The following is a 14,785-nucleotide window of genomic DNA, read 5'->3' as shown; positions in this document are numbered from 1 at the left end:
TACTTTTGTTTTATTGTATCTTTCTTTTTTGCTTTTATAACGATTACAAATCATGTGCCCATCTGCTCTGGAGAGCACCATTGCAGTGTAAATAATGTAGTTCCAGACTGCTTTCCAAGTAGTCCCTTATATATTAATGAAGAATTCATAATGCTTTTCTTTTTAAGCTAAATAACCGCTTTTTTTCTTTAGGTTTCATTCTGCTTTATTTTCGTTTGGCTTTTAGGAGGTTTTTGTTTGTTTGCTTGCTTTACTTTTTAACTCACACACTTATTTTATCCATATTGCTATATACTATATGAAAGCATTACTTCCAACTGGTAGCACTACACCTACAGCGCTTAAGTTATAAATTCCCCTGTACTGGGCACCTAGGTTGCGGCCAATATTTTCCTACCAGGATGGACTTCCTCATACATATTTCCTTGTGCCTTTGTATAAGAGTGAACCTCCTGGGCAAACATAGTATTCTCTGAGTGCTGAGGGACTTCCTTTCAGACTGACTGAACTTATTTTTACGTGCCCAGCTGTGAGTAAGAATTTGTGATTCTTCACATCCTCACTGGCACTTCATTTTCATTTTTTCCGTACAACATCACTCTTCTACTCTACTCCTCAATAGCTTTGTGCCTCCCTCGTAAGTAAGTCCCTAATTCTCAAAGAGTCCACAAGAACCCACATTTTTCTACCACTTCTGCCTGTGCCAACTCTCGCACCCCATACCTCACCCTCTAAATGACCTGTGACCCTCTCAACACTCTCTCTTGGCTCCAGGCACATGGGCTTCCTGCTGTTCCTCAGCCCCTCAGATCTTGCTTCCACCCCAAGCCCTTTTCTTTGCTGTCGGCTCTGCTGAAAGCTCCTTGCACACAGATGTGCTGGGCTCACTCCACAGCTTCCACTGGTCCCTCCTATTCCCTTTTCTTTGCCTCTAGTAAAATTGAGCCTATGTTCAAACAACTTTTATCCACTGATATTTTACCTTCAGTGAATGTCTTGTTTGTATTCTTTGCCCATTTTTAATGTGCTCCCTGGTTATTTGTCTTCTGTGTTTGAACGTTTCAATTCTGAATTCCATATAGTAGTACTTTGTCCTTTAGCTGTGGAGAGACTGAGGGAAGATTGGTGTAAAACAGGTTTTGCAGTTTGAATCCACAGCATTAGTAAGCAACCAGATGGGTGGTGACATAAAGGAAGAATCCTGATTGCACAAAGGTTCTCTCTGCACAGAGGCAATGAAGCCACCGGTCTGTCTGGTTGGCACAGATGCTGCATCTTTGAGCCAGGAAGCAGGCAATGGGGTGGGGGTGAGCACTGCCTTCCTCCTTGTCTGACCAGCAGCCTTTCTTTCATAGCTGCTTGTTTGTCGGGGCTTTAATTTTCAGACATATATGTCTTTAAACAGTGATGTCTTGTGGTACCCAGATGTACATAAATTGTGAGCCTTCATTTTCAGAGTTAAATTCAGTTTGTACATTATTCTGTGTCTTGTGGATTTGAGCAATTCATTGAAAGAAGCTTCATGATAAAATGCTAGCGTGCTTCAAGATGAAACCCCCTAGGTCCACCTCAATGATAATAAGGATAGAGCTGCTTTTTAATACAGCATCAATATGCCACAACCTGTAGACTTTGGTTTGGCTCCACTTCCCAACCTGCCTCAACCACACTGAGCCACACACTGAACCCCAGCTGGAGCTAAAAGCAGCCTCACAGAGACATTATCAAGGTGGCAGAATAGACAGTCCCCAACATCACTCTCCCCACAATAGACCAATTTACAACTATTCAAAAGCAAATACTGCCAACCTGGGACCGCTGAAGCTCAGGGAAGAAGAGGAGAGACCCGTGGAGTTTGTGAAGGCAGCAGAAGCTGCAGAGAGAGAAAGAAGAAACCGCTATCACCCTTCGAGCCCCTGATGTGTCAGGGCCAGCCCTCTGAGAGGCGGGAAGAAGCTGCAACACACACGGAGCATGAGCCAGCAAAAGCCACAGCTGAGACCTTTGTGTGAAATTGCCTGGAGTCTGCAGGGAAGGAGGGGACCTTGGAGCACACCCTAACAGCCTCCAGACAAGCGAGACCACTGACAGGGTTCCCGTGGACCCACACAGGAGCAAGGGTCATAGCTGACCAAAGGAAACACCCAGAGGCCCAGAGACTCACCCCGAGGGACCCCCACAAGGCCCACTCCATGTGAAGCATTTGGAGTGTGGGAGAGAGGCTGGCCTGCTGAGAGAACACTGGAGTATGGAGTGGGAAGCTGATCTGCCTTCTGATCCACACAGGTCCGCTCAGTGGAGACTAGTCAGGATGACAGAACTGCAGGGGGCACAGTTTGCTGTCCAGACTCGGTGCCAGGCCAGTATTTCCACACAGCCCAGGTGTATCTGACCTCACAAGACCCAGAAGTATTAAAAAACCACCAATTAAAATCTGGTTCACACAAAAAGCCTTCCCCAGAGAATTAGCAGCAAAGCAGCAATTTAGCACAACCACAAAGCTCATGTGCTGATCTCCATGGGAAGTTTCCCTGATTTTAGAATAAAGCAAAACCACATACTAGAGACAAAGCTTTGATATTAACTGGTAAAGGTCTAACACCAAAGAACACCTATAAAGTCTAGAAGAGGTGCAAGTCTCCTCAAATGCCCAGGCATTGATGTAAAGACAGGAAGGTCAAGAAAGAACAGGAAAATATGGCACCAACAAATAAAGCACCAGCAGTGAACACAGAGGAACAGAGGATTTATAAAATGTCTGACAGAGAATTCAGAATAATCCTCATAAGGATGGTCAGGATGTCACAAGAAAATATAGGTAGAAAATTAGGTGACATCTGGGAAACAATCCAAGAGCACAATGAGACACATGACAGAAAAATGAAATCAATTTAAAAAATAGAAATTCTAGAAGTAATACATTATCTGAACTGAAAAACTCAATAGAAAGATCCAACAGCAGACTTTAATCAAACAGAGGAAAATATCAGGGAGCTTGAAATAGAGCATATAAAATTATCCAATCAGAGGAGCAAAAAGAAAAAAGAACAGGAAAAAATGAAACAGAAATACAGCAAATATGGGACTCCCTCAAGCGAAATAACCTCCATGTAAAAGTCATATCTAAAGGAGAGAAAAAGGAAGAGATGTAGAAAGCACAGTCAAGAAAATAATGGCTGAAAATGTCCCAAGTATGGAGAAAGATAACAGCGACCAGGTACAGAAAGCTCAGAGATTTCCAATCAAATTCCATCCAAGGAGGAACATCCCCAAGGGACATCATCATCAAATTATCAAAAACCAAAGACAGAGAAAGAATTCTGAGAGCAGCAAGAGAAAAGAAACAGGTAACATTCAATGCAGCTCCAATACTTTCTCGGAGGATTTCTCAGTAGAAACCCTACAGGTCAGAAGACAATGGAATGATATATTCAGGGCGCTGAAGGGAAAAACCTGTCAGCCAAGAATTCTCTATCTAGTGGAACTAAACTTCAGTTATGAAGGAGAAATAAAATCTTCCCCAGACAAACAAAAGATAAGGGAATTCATCAACACTAGACCTGCACTACAATAAACGCTAAAGAGAGTTCTTCAATCTGAAAGAATATGCTAAGGAGCGGCAAGAAAACATGTAAAGGCACATAACTCATTAGAAAAGTGAGTTCACAGACAAACTTAGAATACTCCAGCATCATAAGGGTAATGAATAAACCACTTATATCCCTAGCATGGAGACTAAAGGACAACCCTAACAAGACACTAATATGCAATAACCATATAAGAGATAGGCGATATTAAAAAATACAATTGGAAAACCAAAAAAAAAATTGTCAAAAAGAGGACCGGGGTGGAGAAGGATACCAAAGCATAGAGTTGGCTTTGTTTTTTAACCTTTTCTTAGATATCAAAGCCAAGTTGTTATCATTCTAAAATAAGCTGTTATACATTGTATAGATGGTTTTCAAGATGGCGGTGGCTGCGGCGGTTGGCGCGGAGTAGCTGAGGTGGAAAAGGCGGCCACTGGGCCTCAGGCAGCCGGGAAACTTGTGGACCTTTCTCTCGCCATCACTTAAGGGAGGACCGCAGCTGCTGGCCGGTCGTGGGGGGTGACCGCCAATTCGGCCCAGCAGGAGAGGCTGCCTCATTTACAGGCAACAGCTTTGAAGTGTGGAGCAGGAAAAGAACTGTTTCTTAGCTGCAAAAGCAAGTCTCGAAACAGGGAACACGGCGCCAGGGCTGCTGTGGATGCAGACAGGATCCCGGAGGCCAGGGCCGCGCTGAAGGCGGCCAGCTGCCCTATTCAGGATTCAAGGTTTCAGGCCGGCATTAAAGAAGATTCCTGGGAGCGCCCGAGCCGCGCCACGACTGAACAGCCCGAGGCGGCAGCGGCCGAGAACGGGAAAGGCAGCAAACCAGAGGCAAAGAGTGAGCGCCCGACCTGGCACAGCCCTGTGAGTGACCCTTGGCCCAGTTCTGTTCGGGGGGCTGATGCCCACCCGGCTCCCGCCTGCAACACCGGTTCACTCACCGCCCCGGGGCTGCCTCCATTTTCCCAGGAGCAGGCAGCTCTGCCCGGCTCGGCCATCACTGAGCCTTCCCACTTGCTTGGCCCGGCGCGGGGCTTTCCGGAGCCTGCGGGCCGGCCTCCCCTCCCACTCCCTCTGCGGTTCTCTGGTGGGGCTGGTGGTGTGGGGCGTCCCCGGCCAGTGTCGGGAGGGCAAGGAAGTACGGGCGGGCCGACTGTCACTCCACCACATCCTGGACTCCGGCCCCCGGTAAACTTCCTGATACTGGGAGGCAGATACCATCTCTGCGGCCACAAGTTCAGAAAAAAGCCTAACGAATTTCTGGTTGGGAATAGTGTGGTAGGAGAGTTCCCAGGTTCGCTTGAACCTGCCGGAGAGCTGGCTGCAGGTGGGCGCTAGATTCGGTCTATGCCGGGGGGATAAAAAGGTGAACAAGACCCGAGAAAGATCTACACAGTGCTAAAAAGGCACCCAGAGCGACCGGTAGTCTGTGCCTAGCAGAAACCTGGTAGACTTCCTGGGCGAGGTGGTGCCGAGCAGGGTCTTGAAGGCCCAGCTGATTGATGAGGGGTGCAGAAGACACGCCCCAGCCCAGCACAGTGCGCACAGAGTGGGGAGACGTGCGGCCAGGGAGGTGGAGACTCGACAGAAACCACACACCCTGTGGGGTCGCCACTGCACAATCCAACAGCCTGGGCCAGAGCACACGGAACAGGGAGAAGTCCTGCACAGGAAGTGAAAGCTCAACAGAGATCACACACCCTGTGGTATGTGAGCCACCAGCCCAGCAGAGTCCAAGCTGAACAGAAAGGTGGCTCCCCGGAGAGGCCCAAGACCCAAGGCAACCACACACGCAAGGCACTAGAGGCCAACTGAGCAGTCACGGAGGGAGCCATACGAAATTGGCAACCACAGCAACATCCTAGGTAGTCATTAGTCTCAAACCGGTGGACTGTGAAACCCCCTGCCACAATGAATAAACACCAAAAAAAAGATACCAGAAATACCAAAAATCAAGAAAGTACACCACCAAAACTTAATAAATCTCAAACTCTAGATCCTATAGAACAAGAAGCCCTTGAAATAACTGACAAGGAATTTCGAGTGATAATTCTAAGGAAACTGAATGAGATACAAGAAAACTCAGCTAGACATCATGATGAAATGAGGAAAAGTATACAGGATCTGAAAGAGGAAATGTACAAGGAAATCAATGTCCTGAAAAAAAATGTAGCAGAACTTGCTGAACTGAAGAAGTTATTCAGCGAAATAAAAAACACAATGGAGAGTGTAACCAGCAGGCTTGTCGAAGTTGAAGAGAGAACCTCTGAACTTGAAGATGAGCTGTTTGAAATAACACAAGCAGACAAAAAGAAAGAAAAAAGAATCAAGGACATTGAAGAAAACTGAGAGAGATATCAGACAACCTTAAGCGCTCAAATATCCGAGTCATGGGTATTCCAGAAGGGGAGGAAAATGCAGATTCCATAGAAAACATATTCAACAAAATAGTGGCAGAAAACCTCCCAGGTATAGGAAAAATCACAGATCTTCAGATCCAGGAAGCTCAAAGATCTCCAAATGTATTCAACCCAAAAAGAACTTCTCCAAGTCATGTCATAGTCAAATTGGCAAAACTCAGAGACAAAGAAAGAATCTTAAAAGCTGCAAGAGAGAAGCGTCAAATCACCTATAAGGGAGCCCCAATCAGGTTAACATCAGACTTTTCATCACAAACCCTAAAAGCTAGAAAGGAATGGGATGATATTTTCAAAATACTAAAAGACAAAGATTGCCAGCCAAGAATACTCTACCCTGAAATACTCTATCCTTCCGAAATGAAGGGCAAATAGTGTATTTCTCAGACAAACAAAAACTGCGGGAGTTCACTACCACACGACCATCCTTACAAGAAATCCTCAAGGGAGTACTGGGTTTGGTTCCTGAAAAATAACTACCACTGCCATAAAAACCCAAGAAAAATCTAAACCTGCTAGTACAATAAAAATGGCATTCATGAAGAGAAAACAAGCAAACAAAAACACTATCTACAACCTAAGGAACCAACAAACAAAGAAACCAAACAGTAAATCAGAAAGCAAGGAGCAAAAGACACCTAAGACAACCAAACAACCAATAAAATGCTAGGAATAAATCAACACCTTTCAATAACAACTCTTAATGTAAAAGGCTTAAATTCCCCAATTAAAAGACACAGACTGGCTGACTGGATCAAAAAGCAGGACCCAACTATATGCTGCCTACAAGAGACCCACCTCACTCATAAAGATACACACAGACTAAGAGTGAAAGGATGGAAAAAGATTTACCATGCAAACAGAAAAGAAAAATGAGCTGGAGTAGCTATTCTTATATCTGACAAAATAGACTTTAAACTAAAAACCATAAAAAGAGACAATGAGGGACACTACTTAATGATAAAAGGACTGATCCATCAAGAAGACATAACAATCATAAATATGGACGCACCCAATGTTGGAGCAGCCAGATTTATAAAACAAACTCTATTAGACCTAAAGAAGGAAATAGACACTAATACCATAATAGCAGGGGACCTGAACACTCCACTGTCAATATTGGACAGATCATCTAGGCAAAGAATCAGCAGAACAACACAAGATCTAAACAAGACTCTAGACCAATTGGAATTGGCAGATATCTACAGAACATTCCACCCAACAACCTCAGACTATTCATTCTTCTCATCAGCACATGGATCATTCTCCAGGATAGATCACATATTAGGTCACAAATCAAGTCTCAATAAATTCAAAAAAATTGGAATTATCCCATGTATCTTCTCAGACCACAATGGATTAAAACTAGAAATTAATAACAAACGAAACTCTGGAAACTATACAAACACATGGAAATTAAACAGCATTCTACTTAATGACATATGGGTCCAAGAAGAAATCAAGCAAGAAATCAAAAAATTTATTGAAACTAATGAAAATAATGATACATCATACCAAAACCTGTGGGATACTGCAAAAGCAGTATTGAGGGGGAAATTTATTGCATTAAACGCTCACTTCAGAAGAATAAAAAGATGGCAAGTGAACAACCTAACACTTCACCTTAAAGAACTAGAAAAACAAGAACAATCCAAACCTAAAGTTAGCAGACGGAGAGAAATCATTAAGAACAGAGCAGAACTGAATGAAATTGAAAACCAAAAAACAATTCAAAAGATCAATGAATCAAAAAGTTGGTTTTTTGAAAAGATAAATAAAATTGACAAACTATTAGCATGGCTAACAAAAAAAGGAAGAGAGAAGACTCAAATAACCAAAATTAGAAATGAAAAAGGCGATATTACAACTGATTCATCTGAAATACAAGGAATCATTCGAGACTACTATAAACAACTATATGCCAACAAATTTGAAAATCTGGAAAAAATGGATAAACTTCTGGACACACACAAGCTCCCAAAACTGAACCATGAAGACGTAGAAAATTTGAACAGACCAATAACAATAAAGGAGATTGAAGCTGTTATCAGAAGGCTCCCAACAAAGAAAAGCCCAGGACCAGATGGATTCACAGCAGAATTTTACCAAACATTCAAAGAGGAATTGACACCGATTCTTTACAAACTATTCCAAAAGATTGAAACGGACGCAAATCTCCCAAACTCATACTATGAAGCAAACATCATCCTGATACCAAAACCAGGCAAAGATATAACCAAAAAAGAAAACTACAGGCCGATATCCTTGATGAATATAGATGCAAAATCCTCACTAAAATACTAGCAAACAGAATACAGGAAGACATACGTAAAATTATTCATCACATTCAAGTGGGAATCATCCCAGGGATGCAAGGTTGGTTCAACATATGCAAATCAATAAATGTGATACACCATATTAATAAAGTCAAACACAAGGACCATATGATCATCTCTATAGATGCTGAAAAAGCATTTGATAAAGTTCAGCACTCATTCATGACAAAGACCCTCTATAAGTTAGGTATAGAGGGAAAGTATCTCAACATAATTAAAGCCATATATGACAAACCCACTGCCAATATCATCCTGAATGGGGAAAAGCTGAAAGCTTTTCCTTTAAGAACAGGAACTAGACAAGGATGCCCACTCTCACCACTCCTATTCAACATAGTGTTGGAAGTACTAGCCAGAGCAATCAGAGAAGAGAAGGAAATAAAGGGCATCCAGATTGGAAAAGATGAAGTCAACCTGTCCCTGCTTGCAGATGACATGATCCTATATATCGAACAGCCTAAAACCTCTATAAAAAAACTGCTGGAATTGATAAATGATTTCAGCACAGTAGCAGGATACAAAATCAACACACAAAAATCCGTAGCATTTCTTTTCTCCAATAGTGAACATGCAGAACGAGAAATCAAGAAAGCCTGCCCATTTACAATAGCCACCAAAAAAATAAAATACTTAGGAATTGAGTTAACCAAGGAGGTGAAAAATCTCTATAATGAGAACTACAAACCACTGCTGAGAGAAATTAGAGAGGATACAAGAAGATGGAAAGATATCCCATGCTCTTGGATTGGAAGAATCAACATAGTGAAAATGTCCATACTACCCAAAGTGATATACAAATTCAATGCAATCCCCATCAAAATTCTAATGACATTTTTCTCAGAAATGGAAAAAACTATCCAGACATTTATATGGAACAATAAAATACCACACACAGCCAAAGCAATGCTGAGCAAAAAAAATAAAGCTGGAGGCTTAACACTACCTGACTTTAAGCTATACTACAAAGCTATAATAACCAAAACAGTATGGTACTGGCATAAAAACAGACACACTGACCAATGGAATAGAATAGAGAATACAGAAATCAGCCCACACACTTGCTGCCATCTGATCTTTGACAAAGGCACCAAGCCTATTCACTGGGGAAGGGACTGCCTCTTCAGCAAATGGTGCTGGGATAACTGGATTTCCATATGCAGGAGAATGAAACTAGATCCATACCTCTCACCGAATACTAAAATCAACTCAAAATGGATTAAAGATTTAAATATACACCCTGAAACAATAAAACTTCTTAAAGAAAACATAGGAGAAACACTTCAGGAAATAGGACTGGATACAGACTTCATGAATACGACCCCAAAAGCATGGGCAACCAAAGGAAAAATAAACAAATGGGATTATATCAAACTAAAAAGCTTCTGCACAGCAAAAGAAACAATTAACAGAGTTAAAAGACAACCAACAGAGTGGGAGAAAATATTTGCAAAATATACATCCGACAAAGGATTAATATCCAGAATATATAAGGAACTCAAACAACTTTACAAGAAGAAAACAAGCAACCCAATTAAAAAATGGGCAAAAGAGCTAAGTAGGCATTTCTCTAAGGAAGATATACAAATGGCCAACAGACATATGAAAAAATGCTCAACATCACTCAGCATCCGGCAAATGCAAATTAAAACCACATTGAGATACCATCTAACCCCAGTTAGGATGGCTAAAATCCAAAAGACTCTGAACGATAAATGCTGGCGAGGTTGCGGAGAAAAAGGAACTCTCATACATTGTTGGTGGGACTGCAAAATGGTGCAGCCTCAATGGAAAATGGTATGGAGGTTCCTCAAACAATTGCAGATAGATCTACCATACGACCCAGCTACCCCACTGTTGGGAATATACCCAGAGGAATGGAAATCATCAAGTCGAAGGTATACATGTTCCCCAATGTTTATCGCAGCACTCTCTACAATAACCAAGAGTTGGAACCAGCCCTAATGCCAATCATCAGATGAGTGGATACGGAAAATGTGGTACATCTACACAATGGAATACTACTCAGCTATAAAAACGAATGAAATACTGCCATTTGCAACAACATGGATGGACCTTGAGGGAATTATATTAAATGAAACAAGTCAGGCACAGAAAGAGAAATACCACATGTTCTCACTTATTGGTGGTAGCTAAAAATTAATATATAAATTCACACACACACACACACACACACACACACACACACACATACACACACAAAACGAGGGGGGAGAAGATATAACAACCACAATTACTTGAAGTTGATACGACAAGCAAATAGAAAGGACATTGTTGGGGGGGAGGGGGGAGGGAGAAGGGAGGGAGGTTTTGGTGATGGGGAGCAATAATCAGCCACAATGGATATCGACAAAATAAAATTTAAAAAAATAAATTAATTAATTAAATAAAATAAAATAAGCTGTTATAATTCTAACATTTTTTTAAGCCTCATGGTTACCATAATACAAAAAAAAAAAAACCACAAAATCATGTGACACATATAAAAATGAATAGCAAGAAATGAAAATACACTGCTAGAAAAAAACAGTCAATCATGAAGGAAGACAATAAGATTAGAAAAAAGAGAAAAAGGGGGAAAAAAACAACCACACTAAAAGAATGAAATGGCAGTAACAAATCCCCATATATCAATAATAACTCTAAATATAAATGGATAAATGACCCAAATAAGTGGCAGAGTGGCTCAATCAATTATAAAACAAGAACCAACAATATGCTGCATATAATAAACATATGAAGACGTACACCATCTAAGAGAGAAGGGATGGAAAAAGATATTTCATGAAATGGAAACCGAAAAAGAACAGGAGTAGCTATAATTATATCAGATAAAATAGATATCAAAACAAGGAAGGTAAAAAAAGATAAGGAACATCATTATACATTGATAAAGGAATCAATTCAACAAGAAGATATAACAATTCTAAATATCTACACACTCAACTCTGGAGCACTTAGTTATAATAGCAGTTACTATTAGACTTAACCAGAGAAATAGATCCCAACACAAAAGTATTGGGATTTAACACCCCACTATCAGCAATAGACAGAAAATGTAAATAGAAAGTTAACCAGGAAACATCAGAATTAATCTTTACTCTAGACCAATTGGACCTAACAGACATATATAGAACATTTTATCCAACAGCTGCAGAATACACATTCTTCTCAGCATCCAATGGAACATTCTCTAGAACAGACCATAGGTTCGGTCACAAAACAAGTCTCAACAAATTTTTTACAAGTACATCATGTCAATAACCTTGTTCAACTACAATGGAATAAAACTAGAAATCAACAACAAAAGGGATGCTAGAAACCATACAAGTACTTGGATATTAAACAGCATGTTCCTAAACAACAAGTGGGTCAATGAAGAAATCAAAAAGGAAATTTAAAAATTCCTGGAGACAAATGAAAATTAAAGCACATCATACCAGAACCTATGGGATACAGGGAAAGCAGTTTTAAGAGGGAAGTTTATATTAATAAATGCCTACATCAAAAAAGAAGAAAGACGTCAAATAAACAAACTAACATTATACCTTAAGAAGCTGGAAAACAAGAACAAACCAAACCAAAACTCAGTAGAAGGACAGAAATAACAAAAATCAGAGTAGAAATGAATGAATTACAGATTTAAAAAAACAACACAAAAAATCAATGAAACTAATAGTTGGTTTTTCAAAAAGATAAAATTGATAAACATTTAGCTAGAATAATGAAGAAAAGAAAGAAAGGACTCAATAAAATCAGAAATGAAAAAGGAGACATTACAAATGATACCACAGAAATACAAAGGATCATAAGAGACTACTCAAACAACTATATGTGAAAAAATTGGAAAACCTAGAAGAAATGGATAAATTCCTGGATACATACAACTTAACAAGGTTGAATCATGAAGAACTAGAAAACCTCAGCATACCAATAATGACTAATGAGATTGAAGCAGTAATAAAAATTCTCCAAACAAAGAAAACCCCAGCACCAGATGGCTTCACTTCTGAATTCTACCAAATATTTAAAGAACTAGTACCAATCTTCTCAAACTCTTCCAAAAAACTGAAGAGGAGGAAATACTTCCAAACTCGTTCTAGAAGTCCAGCATTAATCTCATACCAAAACTGGAAAAATACAACAGCAACAACACAAACCCCACAGACCAATATCCCTAATCAACACAGATGCAAATATCTTCAATAAAATACTAGCAAACAGAATCCAACAACACATTAAAAAGATCATTCACCACAATAAAGTAGGGTTAATTCCAGGGATGCAAGGATGGTTTGACATACGCAAATCAATAAGCATGATACATCGCATTGACAGAATGAAGGGGAAAAAAACTGTCGTCATTTCAATAGATGCAGGAGAAGCAATTCATAAACTCCAATACCACCCATGATAAAAAAAATTCATCAAATTAGGTATAGAAAAAATGTGCCTTAAGGCCATAAGTGACAGACCCACAGCTAATATGATACCAAATGGACAAATGTTGGAGGCTTTCACTCTATGATCTGGAACATGACAAGGATGACCACTTTCCCCATTCTTATTCAAAATAGTACTGGAAGTTCTAGTCAGAGCAATAAGGCAAGAAAAAGTAATAAAGGACATCCAAATTGGAAAGGAGGAAGTCAAACTATCCCTACTTGCAAATGACATGATCCTATATGTAGAAAATCCTAAAGACTCCACCAAAAAATTACTAGAGGCAAGATACAAAATCAACACACTAAAGTCAATAGCCTTCCTATACACCAATATATTAGTCTCCTTCTGTTGCTTATAATAGAATATCTGGAACTGGATAACATATAAAGAAATAGACTTTATTTTGTGCAGTTTGGGGAAGTCCAAAGTCCAGGGAACATATCTGGTGAGAGCCTTGTCAATGGATAGTGACTCTTCACAGCAAAGCATGGTATCACATGGCAAGAATAGCAGAGCAGAGAGAGAGAGACTCTCACATGTCTCCTTTTAAAGCCTTGAGAACCAAGCCCATGTCCATCATTAAACTATCAAATTAGTAATCCATTTACTAGGGCACAGTCCTCAAAATCTAATCACCTATTCAAGTCCCTACATCTCAATTACCATAACAGGATTTTCCAGCCTCATACTGTTACAGTGGGGATTAAGTGTCAGTGAGTTTGAGGGGACATTCAGTCTACAGCAGCCAGTAATGAAATAGCTGAAAAAGAAATCAAGAAAGTAATCCCATTCACAATCGCTACCAAAAAAAAAAATGAAGTACCTAAAAGTAAGTTTAACCAAGTAGGTGAAAAATCTCTGCAATGAGAACTATAACACATTGGTGAAAGAAATTGAGAATGACACAAATATATGGAAAGATATGCCATGTTCTTGGGCTGGAAGAATTAACATCATCAAAATGTCTGTATTACCCAAAATGATCTATGCATTCAATGCAGTCCCTTTCAAAATACCAATGACATTCTTTGCAGAAATAGAAATAGAAAAAAATAAGATCATGACATTTGTAGGGAACCACAAATGACCCCGTATAGCTGAAGAAATCTTGAACAAAAAGAACAAAGTTGGTGGCCTCACACTTCCTGACTTCAAAATATACCATAAAGGTATAGTAATCAAAACAGCATGGTTCTGTTATGGAGCAGAATTGAATGCCCAGAAATAAACCCATGCACTTACAGCCAACTGATTTGCAACCAAGGTGCCAAGAATGACAGCCTCTTCAATAAATGGTGATGGGAAAACTAGATATCCACATGCAGAAGATTGAAACTAAAACCCTGTCTCTCACCAGACACAAAAATCAACTCAAAATGAATTAAAGATCAAAATTTAAGACCTGAAACTATGAAACTGCTGCAAGATAACATAGGGTAAATGCTACACAAAATGGCAGGGGCAGCACTTTTTTGAAAAAGACTACAAAGGTACAGGTAACTAAAGCAAAAATACATGAAATGGACTAGACCGAACTGAAAAGCTTCTGCACAGCAAGGTACACTATTAACAAAGTGAAGAGACATCCTACAGAAGAGGAGGAAGTGTTTGCAAACCACACATCAGATAAGGGACTAATATCCAGAATACATAAGGAACTCCAACAATTCAACAGCAAAAAAAAAATTTTTTAATGGGCAAAGGATCTGAACAGACATTTCTCAAAAAAGACATACAAATGACCAGCAATCACATGAAACAATGCTCAAAATCACTAATTATCAGAGAAATGCAAATTAAAACCACAATGAGATATCATCTCACCCCAGTTGCAATGGCTAATACCAATGTGACAGAAAATAACAAATGCTGACGAGGATGGGGAGAAAAGGGAACTCTCCTACATCGTTGGTGAAATGTAAATTAGTACTACTATTGTGGAAAACGGTATGGAGGCTCCTCAGAGAATAAACGTAGATCT

This window comes from Cynocephalus volans, chromosome 2 (genome assembly GCF_027409185.1).
Source record: "Cynocephalus volans isolate mCynVol1 chromosome 2, mCynVol1.pri, whole genome shotgun sequence".
In the NCBI taxonomy this organism is placed as follows: Eukaryota; Metazoa; Chordata; class Mammalia; order Dermoptera; family Cynocephalidae; genus Cynocephalus; species Cynocephalus volans.
Note: the sequence above shows the minus strand (reverse complement) of the source record.